Genomic DNA, 15,821 nt, shown 5'->3' on the forward strand with positions numbered 1-15,821 from the left:
TACCAAGAGTATTGGAATCATTTTTGATTTAATGTGCATTTATTGCTTCTGATGTCACAATGTGGTCACAATTTGCATACCTTGCCATGCTTGGTTCATGAAATGCTTTTGGTTAATGATATTGATATGGGACCTTTTGGAATGTGTCAAGATGTGATTGAAGTTGATTCATGTTAAATTTCATGTTCTGTTTTGAATGTTTGACCTACTGTTGACCCTAGGCTTTGACCTAGTGGTTTGGACTCACTGTTTGGATTGTGGATTTCAGGTTAAGAAGCACATTGCCATGGTTGGATTGGTCCACTCATTTGAGTTGATTAATTGGTTGATGATTGGCTAACCTTATGTTGTTTTGTAGGTTGATGCCAAGTCATTTGTGTTGTGCCTATTGGCTTGTGGCTTGCACATTGTTGCCTAATGCCTTATCTGTCTGATTATGTGATTGACTGTTGTCTGTTTGATTGATTTAACTGTGTACTGATTGGGTTAGATTTTTTCAGGTACCTAAGTTGCTTTGAGTTCTTTTGAACTTGCTTTTGCTTTTCTTGGTTGCTTAACCATTGAGGTATAACTCTTCTGACTTCATGTAGTCTGGAAGACCTGTCCTGTTATGTGGGCAGGCACCTGTCTGAAGCCCTCCTTAAGAGGCAATGCCTGTGTTTGTTTATCTTTGTGCCAAGAAGGAAAAGTCCTCTTATGAGGCAATTGGCAGATAAAAGAGATGTGTAATCCATCTCCTGCTATTCAGTGTGTCATTCACTTTGCTCACACACCTTGTGTTGATGCATTGTGGATAATAGCCCAAAATCTTTGTTGTGTCAGTCACATGTGAAGAAGAGTTCCTACTTTCTGAACTCCCACACCTTCTATTGTTTAAAGCTCTCCCAGGCCAGGGATAAGAGCTGTGAGGTCTTACCCTCACTTCCTATTTCATCTGCTTCACCCTAACTCTCAATGTTAGGGTTAAGAGCTAACAACACCCTTTTCCAGTTGGCTTGTTTGTCGAGGTTGACATGACCCCTTGACTAAAGCCTAACCTTGATGTTTGAGCCCCTTGTTGGTATGTTTAGTTCATGCTATATATGTTTGTGTGGTGTGGTTGTATCCCCTAGGTTTGCTAGACTCCGGGTAGTCTCGTTTGCATGTCAATTAAGGTAGCACGGTTCCTTCGTATAGGACTTCCTTTCTTGGTTCGTTCCCCAGCAGAGTCGCCAACTTCTGTTGAGTGTCCCCAGCAGATGGTTTCTTTGAAGATGAGGAACCAGCGTCCTGAATCTTCCCAGCTTTAATCAAACTCTCAGTCCTCTCCCCACAAATTACAACGTCTGAGAAACTACCGAATGGGCAACTCCCCATCCGGTCCATGAATACACCTTGTAAAGTTCCGATAAACATATCAGTCAACTCCCTTTCCAGCATAGGGGGTTGTACTCGTGCCGCCAACTCACGCCACCTCTGGGCGTACTCCTTAAAACTTTCACCGGATTTTTGACAAAGACTCTGCACTTGAGTCCGGCTCGGCGCCATGTCCATATTATGTTTGTACTGCCTCAAGAAGGCTTCACCCAGATCTCTCTAACTACGAATGGATTCTCTCTTCATCTCCATGTACCAATCCAAGGAAGCCCCAGACAAGCTATCCTGGAAAAAATACATCCACATTTTCTCGTCATCTGTATAAGCAGAGATCTTTCTGTAGTACGCCTGCACATGGGTGCGAGGACAAGAAGTACCATTATATTTATCAAATGATGGCGCTTTGAATTTGTAAGGAATTCTCAACCCTTCCACTAGACCCATGTTTGTCACATCGAAACCCAGAGAGTTCTGACATTCCATAGCTCTGATTTTCTCAGCAAGGGCATCGACTTTACGGTCCCTCTCTTCAACTCTCACTACATCATCGTCTTCACTGAGCAGAGTGAACATGTCCTCCTGTCTGTCAACCAGCGGAGCAGGATGGCGAATCGGAGCCCGGGTAGCTCTGGCATTAACAGTCTCTGCAGCAAGAGGTTGTCCGTTGATTCTGATACCCCTCAATTCATCCCCTACAGCGTAGTCATTGACGGGAGCAGCAACAACATTATCATGAACCGGGACACCCACTGGTGAAGCACGACTGGGTGGTGGGAGTACAGCTTCCTGTCTTTGGGCTAAGGCACGCAGCTCCTCTTGCCCTTGAACGACCCCTTGCATCATTGTCATGAATTGGGCCATGTTAGCCCTCATCTCAGCTAACTCTGCTTGAACCTGGTCCATGTTCCTCTGATGATTTAGTCTGGTTGAGTAGCGGTGCGGTCGCTGATCAGCTATCCTGCCTGACACAGGAACCAAAGTGAGAAGTCTCGAGCAAGAACACCTGTAATGCAAAATGATATGTGTATGATGCTTATGATGCGTATGATGCACATGATATGTTCATTTCTCAGGCATTCAAGAGCCCATTCATCTTTCAAGAAATGGCAACCTGCAGCAAACAACAAGAAAGCAACACAAGATAACTGAGCACCAGGTGAAACATCAACAACCAACTCATCTATAGATATGAGCAACAAGGATCATACAACAATGTCAACAAAGATCCAAATAATCGGGGTACAACAAACGAATCCCATCCAACAAGCCTGAAGGTGATTCATAACATAAACAACAGAGATACAAACTAAGACAAACGGCTTCCAGGAATGAGAGTCTTCAGATAATGGCACTGGTCTATCAACAGGTCGCACTCTGAACATTTTGGCAAAGGAGTGATCTTCTCCTTCAGTTGTCTTCTGAGCTCCACAACTTCTCCTCCAAGCTGGCTCTCTGATGCATGTCTCAAGTCAACTTCCTTCTTCAACTGGATGTCTTTGTCTCTGAGTTGCTTCTCCAAGTCTCTTATCTTCTTCTGATAACTGGCTTCAGCTCTCTGCAACCTCAAGCACTCACGATGTTCTGCATTCAACAAGTTCTCCATCTCCTCATAGGATCTCTTCTTACCCTTCAATCTAGCAACATCTTCACCCTGCATGTCCTTGAGTTGATGAGCCAAGTTCAACTTATCAGCTTTGGCTTTGTACAGCTCCATCTGGGTATCTTGCTCCTTCTCCTTCAACCGACGATTCTCCATCAAGGCTTGTTTGTACTGCTCAGCAGGTACACTCTCAGCAAGGATCAAAGGTGGCTGTTCTTGCAATGGCTTCATCCTATCATAGGGCAACAACAAAGTCTCAACTCTCTTCTTGACCCAATCAGTGTAATCAGGCATAGCAATAGCAAACTTCTTCCCCAGGACAGCTCCATCCTTGACACCAATGGTCTTCCAAGCTCTTCCTATCTGCTCCAATCTAGCAGGGTCACTCCGTTTCTCAAAGTACACACTTTCAGCTATCTCAGCATCAAGTGGTCTTCCATTCATCACAAACCCCAACTGGCGAAGAGAAAGAACCGGGTTGTAATTGATGCAACCCTTAGTCCCCACAAGTGGCACATTACGAAACTCTCCACAGCTCATAATGACATTACGCACATCCATCCGGTAAGACTACCACCTGATATCATAGGAGGTAAGAGACATAATCCTCTGAGTCCACTTATGAGTGCTCTGAGCATCCACAAAAGGTCCACTGACTAGCAGGAGAGACAATAACCATCTGAGCAAAAGTGGGAGGCAACATCTGATAGCTCCACCCTTACCATGTCTGTTGTGAATAGCATAGTAAGTGTCAGCTAACAAAGTAGGAAATGGGTTTCCTCCAAGAAAGATAGTGACTGCAGCAAAGTCCACAAAGTTGGGCATACTCAGGAAGAAGACAATCCCATAAATCATGATAGCCAACTGAGCATGAAAAGCCTCCCAATTTCCCTTCTTTGCTTCTTCTCTAGCCATCCTCAACAAGAACTTCAAAGGCAACCCTACAACATCCCCACTGGACTTCCAATTATCACTCACCTCTTTGATACTCAGATGAAGAGCTCTGGAGACAACTCTGAAATCAACCTCCTTAGGCACATCCAAGAAAGGAATCTGATACCGAATCGGGACATTCAACAGAATGGAGTACTCTTCAAGAGTAGGAGCTAGCTGATAGTCTTGGAAGGTGAAACAACGGAGCTCTGGGTCGTAAAACTGTAGAAGAGTCTGCAACGGCACTGGATCTACCACCATCTTCAACAGTGTCAACAAATCCCCATACTGATCAGCAAACACCTTCTGATTACCGCTGGTCACCAAGTTGCTCAATTCTATCAAAGATGTCAAAGGCTCACGGTGAAAACTGTAGGAACAAGTCTTCCGCTTCAACTCGGGAACGAATGCCATCTCTCACAGTGAATAGACTCCTGAATGAACCTGAGAAATGATATGCATGAAGAGATTAGCTTTTTTCTTTTCTGATCTTTTTTCAATTTTTTTTTATTTTTTTGAAAATAAACATGCTATGATGCAAATGATGCAGACAAGACTGGCTGGCTGTGTATCTCGGATCACAAGATCAAAGCTTCGGCTTGAACTCGGAACCATAAATCATCTGAGACCCAAAATCATCTGAGACCCACCAATTCTGAACCAAGTCACCAACAGGATCACAAGTCACCAACAAGTCACCGACGAGTCACCAACTGTACCTATAATAATGATCATTCCCTCCCCACTCACGGGTGTCATCTAGGCCAGGGTAAGGTCGAGAGAAACGTAGCATAAATAACCCTTTCATAGAATATCATCATGTACACACCCGAAGTATGTAACGATAATACCCCATCAGAGTCTGAACTGCTCGTGATGTCAAGTTCCGCAGAGTGGCGCAATACCACCCGCTTCCCAAGAATCACTCTACTCCTAGGTGTCCTGGATTTCACTCATAGCCTGGGTATTGGGCCTTTTACCTCATGTAACTCCCACCCCAATAGAGAGACAAACACAGCACAGCCAGCACAGATGAATATATGATGAATGCAAACATAAATGCAAACATAAATGCAAACAATAAATAAATGAATGCAATAAATGAAACAACAAAAGCAACCAAACCCTATCCTAGAGAGCGCTAGGAGAGACTCGCTTAGGGAAGATGGACCAGCAAGAGGTCAACTTCTGTTGAGTGTCCCCAGCAGAGTCGCCAGCTGTCGCATTGCGCGAAAAACCGGCGGGAAAACGAAACAACAGAGCCGCCACCGTGCGTTATTTATCCCAAAAGAGGGAAAGGAAACGCTCGAAGTAAACCTGGAAAGGAATGGTCTCGTGACCAGAGAACGATGGGATCGAGAGTCGGTTATGCGAAGGGAAGGTATTAGCACCCCTACGCATCCGTCGTACTCGACGGGATCCACGCTCAGAAAGAATAGAAGAAAGGTTGCTAGAACTGCTCAAACACCGCACAAGACTAGAAGGAAACACAGAAAGACAAAAGAAACCGGACTCGTCAGGATATCGCATCCTGGGCCTACGTAGTCTGTCAGACGCAGACATCAGAGTCGACGTAGTTCGGGACAGGGGGAACGTGCTCGCTAGGATATCGCATCCTATGCATACGTATCTTCTCTAACTAGAGAAGAATCAGAGCACTCGTAGCTCGGCTAACGCACGCCAAACAAAACACAAACAGGAAACCGACTGCCAATCGCTGGACTTATGTCAGACTCCAAACCAACAAACACACACAGGAAACCGACTGCCAATCGCTGGGCTTACGTCAGACTCCAACAAATAAACAAGACACATGAAACCGACTGCCAATCGTTGGACTTATGTCAGACTCCAAGAAACAAACAAGAAGACGAAGGATCTCGATTACAACTAGGGCGAGAGAAAGAGAAGGTCTCAATCGCAACGAGGGCGAGAGAAAAGAATTAGTGTTAGTTATTAGTCAAACTCGACAAGACATCGCATCTCGTGCCTATGTATCTCATCTGGACATGAGAATCAGAGTTGTCGTAGTTCGGCTAAACTATTCTTGTTGGTTTGTGTTTTTTAAGTGGACAACATCACTATGCAATCTACCAGATGCTCGACCTTTGGAGACTTACTCACCTATAGTAGAAGAAGTTAACGTGTCCTTAAGAGGGGATAATGTTTGTTTGTGTTTTAGGAAAGCTCACGCAAGAAAGGAAGTCCTATACGAAGGAACCGTGCTACCTTAATTGACATGCAAACGAGACTACGCGGAGTCTAGCAAACCTAGGGGATACAATCACACCACACAAACATATATAGCATGAAGTAAACATACCAACAAGGGGCTCAAACATCAAGGCTAGGCTTTAGTCGAGGGGTCATGTCAACCTCGACAAACAAGCCAACTGGAAAAGGGTGTTGTTAGCTCTTAACCCTAACATTGAGAGTTTGGGTGAAGCAGATGAAATAGGAAGTGAGGGTAAGACCTCACAGCTCTTATCCCTGGCCTGGGAGAGCTTCAAACAATAGAAGGTGTGGGAGTTCAGAAAGTAGGAACTCTTCTCCACATGTGACTGACACAACAAAGATTTTGGGCTATTATCCATATTGTATCAACACAAGGTGTGTGAGCAAAGTGAATGACACACTGAATAGCAGGAGATGGATTACACATCTCTTTTATCTGCCAATTGCCTCATAAGAGGACTTTTCCTTCTTGGCACAAAGATAAACAAACACAGGCATTGCCTCTTAAGGAGGGCTTCAGACAGGTGCATGCCCACATAACAGGACAGGTCTTCCAGACTACATGAAGTCAGAAGAGTTATACCTCAATGGTTAAGCAACCAAGAAAAGCAAAAGCAAGTTCAAAAGAACTCAAAGCAACTTAGGTACCTGAAAAAATCTAACCCAATCAGTACACAGTTCAATCAATCAAACAGACAACAGTCAATCACATAATCAGACAGATAAGGCATTAGGCAACAATGTGCAAGCCACAAGCCAATAGGCACAACACAAATGACTTGGCATCAACCTACAAAACAACATAAGGTTAGCCAATCATCAACCAATTAATCAACTCAAATGAGTGGACCAATCCAACCATGGCAATGTGCTTCTTAACCTGAAATCCACAATCCAAACAGTGAGTCCAAACCACTAGGTCAAAGCCTAGGGTCAACAGTAGGTCAAACATTCAAAACAGAACATGAAATTTAACATGAATCAACTTCAATCACATCTTGACACATTCCAAAAGGTCCCATATCAATATCATTAACCAAAAGCATTTCATGAACCAAGCATGGCAAGGTATGCAAATTGTGACCACATTGTGACATCAGAAGCAATAAATGCACATTAAATCAAAAATGATTCCAATACTCTTGGTAAAATTCATGAGTAAACAGGACATACAACATGATCATCACACCAAAAATTAGAGGCATTGGACATCATTAAGCATGGCAATCACATAGCATAAGTCAAGACAAGCACAACAAGCACATGTGTGACACAAATTGTCACACCAAGTTAGCATAGGCATAAAACAGAGATGGATCATGGTAAAAACCTCAAACCAAAACCAAAACAACACTTAACATGTCTAGAAATAGTATGCAAAAGTTTAGAAACATTGGACAAGAAACAAGCATTTTGTGATCAGATGAAGTTCAAAGCCCTTTTAAAGCTCAAATATGACCAACCAGAATGAAAAATCTCAATTAAATCAGAAACGATCCAAATAATTCCAGAAAAAGTCATGAGCAATCAAAACATCTATAACATGTATCACACAAAAAATCAGGGCAATTGGAGATCATTTGGCATGGCAAGAACATCATTCAAGTTGAACATCACAAGGTGTGACACAAATTGTCACACCAACTTAACAAGATCATAAACCAGCAATGGCACATGGTAAAAATACCAAATCAACACCAAAATGTCAAGCAATGTGTCTAGTTATAGCATGCAAAATTTCATAAGCATTGGATAAGAATCAAGCATTTCACAAATGATATAGCAAGGGAAGGTCAAATATGGACATGTACTCAAACATCCTAGCACCAAAAAATATCCAGCCAAGCACAATTTCATTTTAATGATCAAAAAATAATAGACAAAATGAGGAACATAATGCAAAAAATTGGAGATCATTTGGTTGAGTTTTCAATTTTAAATGATTTTTTGAAGTTGAGGAAATTTGAAAGATGATTTTGGAGCCAAGGCATGAAAATATGAAGAAAACACAAGGCCAATGAGAATATGCTCCCAGCCGGATTCGATCCATGTACACATTTGAATCACCAAGCGCGCGCTACATCAAAACGACGTAGTTTTGATGTCAAACCCTAATCTGGCGCGCATGCAGGGATTTGAAAATCCGCAGGTAAGGCCTATGCGTTCCGCAGGAAATTGTATACGTTTCGCAGGAAATTTCGCAGGAAAATCTCCAGCAAAACTGGAGAATGAAGAACACGATGAAGATCATGAAGATCTTCATCCAACTTTTCCAGATTTTTGCCAAATGCTCCAGAAACGAAAATTAAACACATCATTCAACTTATCATGCATCATACAACAAGATTCCATGAATCATTCATCAAGAAACAACATCAAACGCATCGATCGAAGGAAATAAAAATCATCATCCAAAACTTCCAATGCACGGATCTAACTCAATTCAACACCAAATCACTCCATTCAAAGCTCCGGTTTATCACCATTAAAAGATCTACATGATAGCCATAACGAATTGCAAAATTAAAGAGGTCAAAAAACCTACCTCTTGATGAGCAGCAACTGAAATCACGTGTTTCCAAAGTCCTTGATGTTCCAATTCTTCTCCAATGTGCTTCTTGAAGTAAGTGATGATGAAATGAAGGCTTGGATGCACACGAATCTTGCTCAATCTTCACTTGCCATGGAAGCTTCACACCTTGAACATGAACAAAATAGACACGATTTCCTCTGTTTCCACGTGCAAATATGCTCAATTATAGCTCAGGATGATGAAATGATAAATGGAAAGTGCTTGTGTTTGAAGAATTTTGGAGAAAAAAGTGAGAGAGAATTTTTGAGAATTTGTGAAATCTAGATCTAGAATTGGTAAAATGTGAAAAACAGTTATGATTAAGGCTTTATAGTCCATGCTAATCATGTTTAGGGATGGTTTAAGGCAAATGCAAATATGATTAGTGAGTTTGTGGTGTAAATGAAAAAATAATATTTCATGCTCCATGCACCTCCATGCACGTGAACAGTGCATGTTCTGGCCCATAATCCACTTAAAAACTTCCCATGCACACTTTGGAAATGATTTGGTATGCTCATGTTACACCAAAATGAGTTTATGCAATTTTTCACAAAAATCTTCATGATTGAACCAATGCCATGCAAATGAGATTTTATGTCAAGTGATGCCATGCTTGGAAAATACATGTTACAAGGATCAATATGCAAAAAGAGCCACTCAATTTGGAGTTTTGGTTTGAAAGTTATACTCATTTGAAGTCTAAACCACACTTTGCCATGTTTGAACCATATCTCATCAACCACACATGAGAAGTTCATGATCTTGGACTTTTTGGAAATGGGAGAGAAATATATTCAACTTTCATGTTGGACAAAATTTCATTTGAAGCTTTCTTGATGATGTAATCTTGAGTTGAAGTTGATCTAAAACCTTTCCATTTTTGGAAAGTTCAAATTACAGGTCACCTGCTATATTTGGAAAGTCTTGATCTGACTTCAAATTCTTCAATGTTGATGTTTGAGATGTCAAATGAGACTTGTTTACACATGAATGAGGCGTCTCTAACCATCTCCCACCTCCAAATCCACAGTTGAATTGACAATTGACTTCTGTTGACTTTTTAGGGTTTCAGATGATTTGCACATGGTCTGATGATCCCTGAGCCTCCAATACTTGGCCAAATCACTTCAAAATGATCCTTGAATCATGTGAACTCATGGGAACCACCCTAAGGCTTTAATCTCATGGAGAATGCTCTTGTTGCCTTGCACAATTGAATCTCCTGACCAGTCTGACTGATGACATGATGGACTATGCAATGGCAATGCAATGTTAATGACCTAAAATGAAAATGTATATACAAATGGTAGGTGCAAATTTGAGGTGCTACAATGGGTACCGTACATCCATCCGCACTTCAACAGGGGAAATCTCTTTCTCTCTTGTTTATGGTATGGAAGTTGTGCTCCCCGTGTGTCGCATCTCGAAAAATACGATTCCTCACGATGGGTATGGAAAAACTATTTCGAACAGAGTCACCACCGAACTTTATTTATCCCAATCAAGGAATAGGAAAATATCGATAAAAGCTTTAAAAAATAGAATAATGGTCATCGCAACCATATTCGGGTTCGGGAGTCGATTACTCAAGGGGAAGGTATTAGTACCACTTACATCCGGTGTACTCAACGGAAACCTTTTAGTCTAATTTGAGATTTAAATGTTAGCTTATGTTGTTTGTTTTCTTCGAGTGATAAAAAGATTTAAAAGAGATGGATGGAAACCTCAGAAGGGGGGAAAAGAGAGGTTTTTTATTAGTGTGCTCGCCAAGATCTTGCAATCTCGTGCCTACGTATCCTTATGGTGCAATAAGGAAATCAGAGCATTCGTAGTTCGGGGAACTACAGTTGGTTGGTGTCTTTTAATGAACAAATGTTTAGATCGCGTTCTAAAGGCTAAACATTGGCTTGTATACTCTCGGCTGAGGCTTAAGCATTAGTTTGTTATGCACGTTAGAAAGGATTGACTAGTGTTCTTTTTTGAAAAGAATTAAGTTGTTGGCCGCACGGGGAGAGAAGTTTAATTTAGTGCATCTATTATTTTTTAGAAAAAGAACGATGAAAGATTGAGCAATGTGGTGCACACCAATCGTTCAATGATTCGAGGAATAATAAGGTGAACGCCCTTTACTCCCTTTTCATTCACATTGTCATTGAAAGTTGTTTGCGGAAATCGAATATGCACGGTAGTGAGGTGAATGCCTCCTACTTGCTTACTCAAGGAATAATGAGGCGTACACCACCTATTCCTTCATCCAAGTTTTTTTTAAGTGTTTTAATTGGAAGACAAAGATTCGAGCAATATGGCGAGCGCCAATCATTCAATTATTCGAGAGATAGTGAGGCGGACGCCTCCCATCCTTTTTCCTCCAAAATTTAGAATTTAAAAAGGTTTTAGAAATTATATTAATTTGAGAAAGTGATTTGAATTTGCATTTGGTAAGGTTTTAATCGGGCGACAAGAATTCGAGCAATATGGCGAACGCCAATCATTCGAATATTCGATAGACAGTGAAGCAGACGCCTCCTACACTCTTTTGCATCCCAAGTTTAAGTTATAAAAGGAAGTCTTTAAAGGTTATATTGATTCGAAAAATGATTTGAATTTGCACGGTTAATCAGATTTAGATAGAAATACTTTGCCTATCAATCATCTACTCTATTTAATTAAAATCGAGTATGTCTCATTGTAGGAAAACCCAAGAGTAAGCTATGTGAGGTTGATGGCGATGCTAAAAGCGATCGACTTACAAAGGTATGGAAATGTGGGATCGATATTGAATCGAGAATTGTGTGATTTTAATGGCTTATCATGGTTTTGACTTGATGATGAAGTTGAATGGAACCGAGTTTGTTTGAAATGATTATGAATTGGTGATGGAATAAGTCGATCAATATTTATTTAAAAAAATTAATTGATTAAAATTCGATTAAATCGAATAATTAAATTAATTAAATTTAATTATCAAAATTATTTAACTAAATAAAATAATCAAGTTAATTAAAATTAATTAATCGAAATTATCTAATTAACCAAAATTTAACTAATTAATTAATTTAATTAAAATGAAAATGGAATAAGCGACAAAATCGGGATAAAATGATTGAAGCAAGTTAGGCATAATGTGCTCATAGCCGGTTTGTACATAGCGACAACGTAATCGAAGTGTCGTACGTAAGGACCGAAACACGGCGAAAGTATGATATTGATGTATTGAAAGTTTGGTGGCATAATGATATGAAATTGCCGAGTCCATCGATAAAAGTCTGACTTTATACGTAATAAAGTAAAATGGCAACAACCCAATATTATATTTACAATATCACATGGATTACATCGAAATCGAATAGCAACCGTTCACAAAATATTTACAACATCTAAGAGTGTCAAAATGGTTCATGGACCTAAAATAAAGAATAAAAGTCTAATAATCCATCTAAATTCATATGATAATGGATCATAAAATAAGATAAAATATATAAGCCTTTGCTTCATGATATTAATCATGGAGAAATTAGGAAATAAAATGAAAAAAACTAACTGCAAAATATAGAAACTATTGTCAGAGAAACAATCAATTACTAACAAAATACAAATTACTAACAAAATGGCTAACAAATAATTATTTAACAATGAGAACAAATTACTAACACAAAAAAAAGAAGATAATATTTATGCATAAGACAAAGTAACATTGAGAAAATGCAAAACACATAGTTTCTAAAGTAAAATTTCCATCAATCTACTGCATTGAACGTGAAACCGAGTCAAAACACCCATACCACCATATTAAAGATTAAAACAAACGTGAAGTTAATACTGAATCAACTTTAGTTATGCACAGTTATATTATAGCACATCTTGTTCTTTATTTTTAACACATCTTGGCCTCGTTCTAAAAAACTAACAGAGAACAAATTATATTCTAAAATGTATTATTCAAAAGAGAACACATCACTAACATAAAAATAATTTCTTCTAATTAAAATATAATAGTTTAAAATAATGAAAGAGAAGATGATTTACCAATTGATCAGATTGAAGTTCTTGCGAGAATCGAAACGAGGAAAGGAGAGTGACGGGGATGACATATGAAAGAGAGATATCAGAATATGGATATATCTTTGAATTTTTATTGGTGTTTAATTGATTTTTCTTCAAAAACCTGCGTGCTTCAAGCGTTTCCAGATTTGGTTCTCAGAATCTCAATCTCCGACTGTGAAATTGATTTTCCTGAAAGCACTTCAAAATTTTCGAACCTCTGTGTTGATTATTAGCTTCTTGGAATTTTTTCTCTCTATTGTGTGTGTGATGAGTTAGGTCTGATATAATGAAGGGAACGATTTTGGAAGGTTTCATGCGGTGGTTGTTGTAGTTGGAGGTGGAGTTTTGGTGTTAGGTGAAATTGGATTTATGAGATTTTCTTCTTCTTCTTCCTTTTTGAAGTCGGTGAGAGAGGTTCAGAAAAAATAGTGATTTTTTTTTCTTTGGTATGTGAGAGTCCTTTTTTTATATCAGTGAGAGAGATCAAGTAGTATTATTTTCTCTCTTTTTTTTTGTAGGTGCAAAATAATAATTTTTATTATGAAAGAGTAGTGGGTTTTCCTTTTGTCTGTTGGAAGTGGTCACATGAAACTAAAGAGAGATCCTTAGCTGTCAACAAAAAAGTGAGGGAGAGTATGTGTAGGTGGGGCGCGTGGCAGCTTCTCATTAGACATGAGAATAAATTCTTTTATTTTATGATTTTCTTGATTGTTTATCATTTGATTTTTTTCTAATTTTGATTGGATGAATTGGAATGGACAAGGATTGATAATGTGGACCATGGATTAATCTGAATCGATGATTATGATTGAATCAAAGAAGCATAAATAATTTTAAATGACAAAGTTACCCCTTCTAGATGATTTAATTGATTTAAAATAATTTAACCAATTAAATCAAATAAAATTCACAACTTTGGAAATAAATGTGATAAAAATAAAATAAGACCATGGACATTTCTATTTATTTTTTCTGAATATTTTGGCGAAAGAATAAAAATAAAATGACTGAAAAAGAATAAATGTCGGGCGAAAATTTGCTCGAAAAATTAAATCGGATGCACTAAAATGATCAGCACGAAATATACTTATTGGAAAAATACATTGTTTCTTTTAATTTTGAAATAAATTTTGACCGGTTAAAAGGCTCAGACGGATCAAAATGCCATTGAAAAAGTCGTCGAAAAATATAACGAGCACAGCAGGTTAAACTACGCGAACCGTAGATTAATAATACTGACGTCTATAAGCTTGATTTCGAAACTTTTTACCCACTGATTTTGCACGTGCTTGAGGAATGATTTAACCAAATTGTCTGTATATCCGAGAATTTATTCTTACTGATATTTTCGGTATTATTCATGATGAAATGCATGTTATGCTGTACAACTGATGCAAATTGAAATTAAAATTGAATTTATGAAAAAAATTGAAATGTCAGACAAAATTGGGGTATGACATCGTGGAGGTTGAGATCCCATCATTGTGTGTTTTAATGGAAGCCAAGTTGACAAAAGTTGAATGGTTCCAGACCAGATATGACCATTTGAATTTGATTTAAGAGAAGAGAGTGATTGCCATGTGTCATGGCCAGTTGTATTAGCAGAGAATGAAGAAAGCATTTGATAAGAAGGTCAAGCCCCGTGTGTTTCTAGAAGAGGACCTCGTGCTCAAGAAGATGATATCTTTCAAACCTGCTTCCAGGGGAAAATGGACTCCTAATTATGAAGGCCTATATGTTGTTAAGAGGGCCTTCTCAGGTGGTGCTTTGATTCTCACAACTATGGATGGTGAAGAGTTCACTCGTCATATGAATGTCGATGCAGTCAAGAAATACTTCGCCTAAAAAAAGAAAGAAAAGAATAGCTCACTAAGTTGAAAACCCGAAAGGGCGGCTTAGGCAAAAAAGAGCGTCTCGATGGATTGAAAATCTAAAAGGGTGATCCAGGAAAAAGTTAGAGACATAAAACAGAAAATTTATATTGGTAAATTTAGTACCCCACCTTGAGGCATTCTAGGCAAAAAATTTGGATAATGGCAAGAAACTGCATTCGATTGGTCTTAATCCTGTGAAGCAGTTTTGAGCAAGTCATTTGGCTCTGATTCATCATTCTCAACTAAAGACAAGCACAATGATATTGAAGTTGGTAGGGAGAGTAGTGATCATTGTATTTAATGTAGCCCTTTTCCATGTAAATTATCAGTTTTCAAACTTTGTAAATATCTATGGAGTCTCGTCATTTACGGACTACCATTTTATTAAATAAAGTTGAGATTTTTATCCAATTATTTCTATTCTTATTTACTTCTGCTAAATAAAATTGAATTTTTATGATGATAATTTTAAAATAAATTAATGAATAATAATTGTTTTTCTTAAAATAAAAAAAACAATCATTTTAAGAATAATCGATTTCAGTAAGGAATGTCAACAGCAATCTGAGAACAGGTAAGTCTCGATGTGTGAAGTATTGTTGGTTTTTCCCAAGCAATTGGTTTGGTAACTATTTTCCATCCCCAACAATTCGTCATTTACCCCCGACTTGGTTGTTGAGTTTCTCCCCTAATATTTCATCATCCCCGGCAAAGCCAGTGGGTCTTATCTCCAGTTGAGCTGATGATTGATCCCTTTTACAAATTCATGTTCCCCAGATGAGTTGTTTATGTTTGGTATCCCCCAAATATTATGATTAGACCCTGGAGATCCGGAACCTTTATTTAGTTTCCATTTGCATAATTGGGTTGCATAACTTCGATAATTTCTCCTTTGTGTGAATCGGATCCGGTTATCGTTACCTTGGAATTGGTTTATTTCACAATTTCCAAGAAGAATTTATTGATTATTGAGGAATGTGATGATCTTGGTCATAGCATCCCCAGAAATTTACTTATATCTCCATACAGAGTTTTATCTCTTGTGTCCCCCGACGGAGTTCATCTTCTAGCATGAAGATCCCTTGTTCCTGACAGTATTGGATTCTGAGCAGTATCTGTTTTTTCTCCCCTGCAGGGTTGTCCCCCATTGAATATGATGTGGATCTAAAATTCCCCGCAGTGTTGACAATTTTGATCCTCGGCA

The 15,821-nt window shown here is 38.9% G+C and overlaps 1 long non-coding RNA gene across 1 annotated transcript; it reads right to left on the reverse strand.

Moving 5' to 3' along the window:
- Positions 1–11,991: 11,991 nt before the first annotated feature.
- LOC127097176 (uncharacterized) lies at positions 11,992–13,224 on the reverse strand. Its single transcript, XR_007792941.1, has 2 exons — positions 12,726–13,224; positions 11,992–12,239 (listed from the first exon to the last, which is right to left on the reverse strand). It is a non-coding gene; the product is annotated as an uncharacterized LOC127097176 (long non-coding RNA).
- Between the last annotated feature and the right edge of the window lie 2,597 nt (positions 13,225–15,821).

This window comes from Lathyrus oleraceus, chromosome 6 (assembly GCF_024323335.1).
Source record: "Lathyrus oleraceus cultivar Zhongwan6 chromosome 6, CAAS_Psat_ZW6_1.0, whole genome shotgun sequence".
Lineage (NCBI taxonomy): Eukaryota > Viridiplantae > Streptophyta > Magnoliopsida > Fabales > Fabaceae > Lathyrus > Lathyrus oleraceus.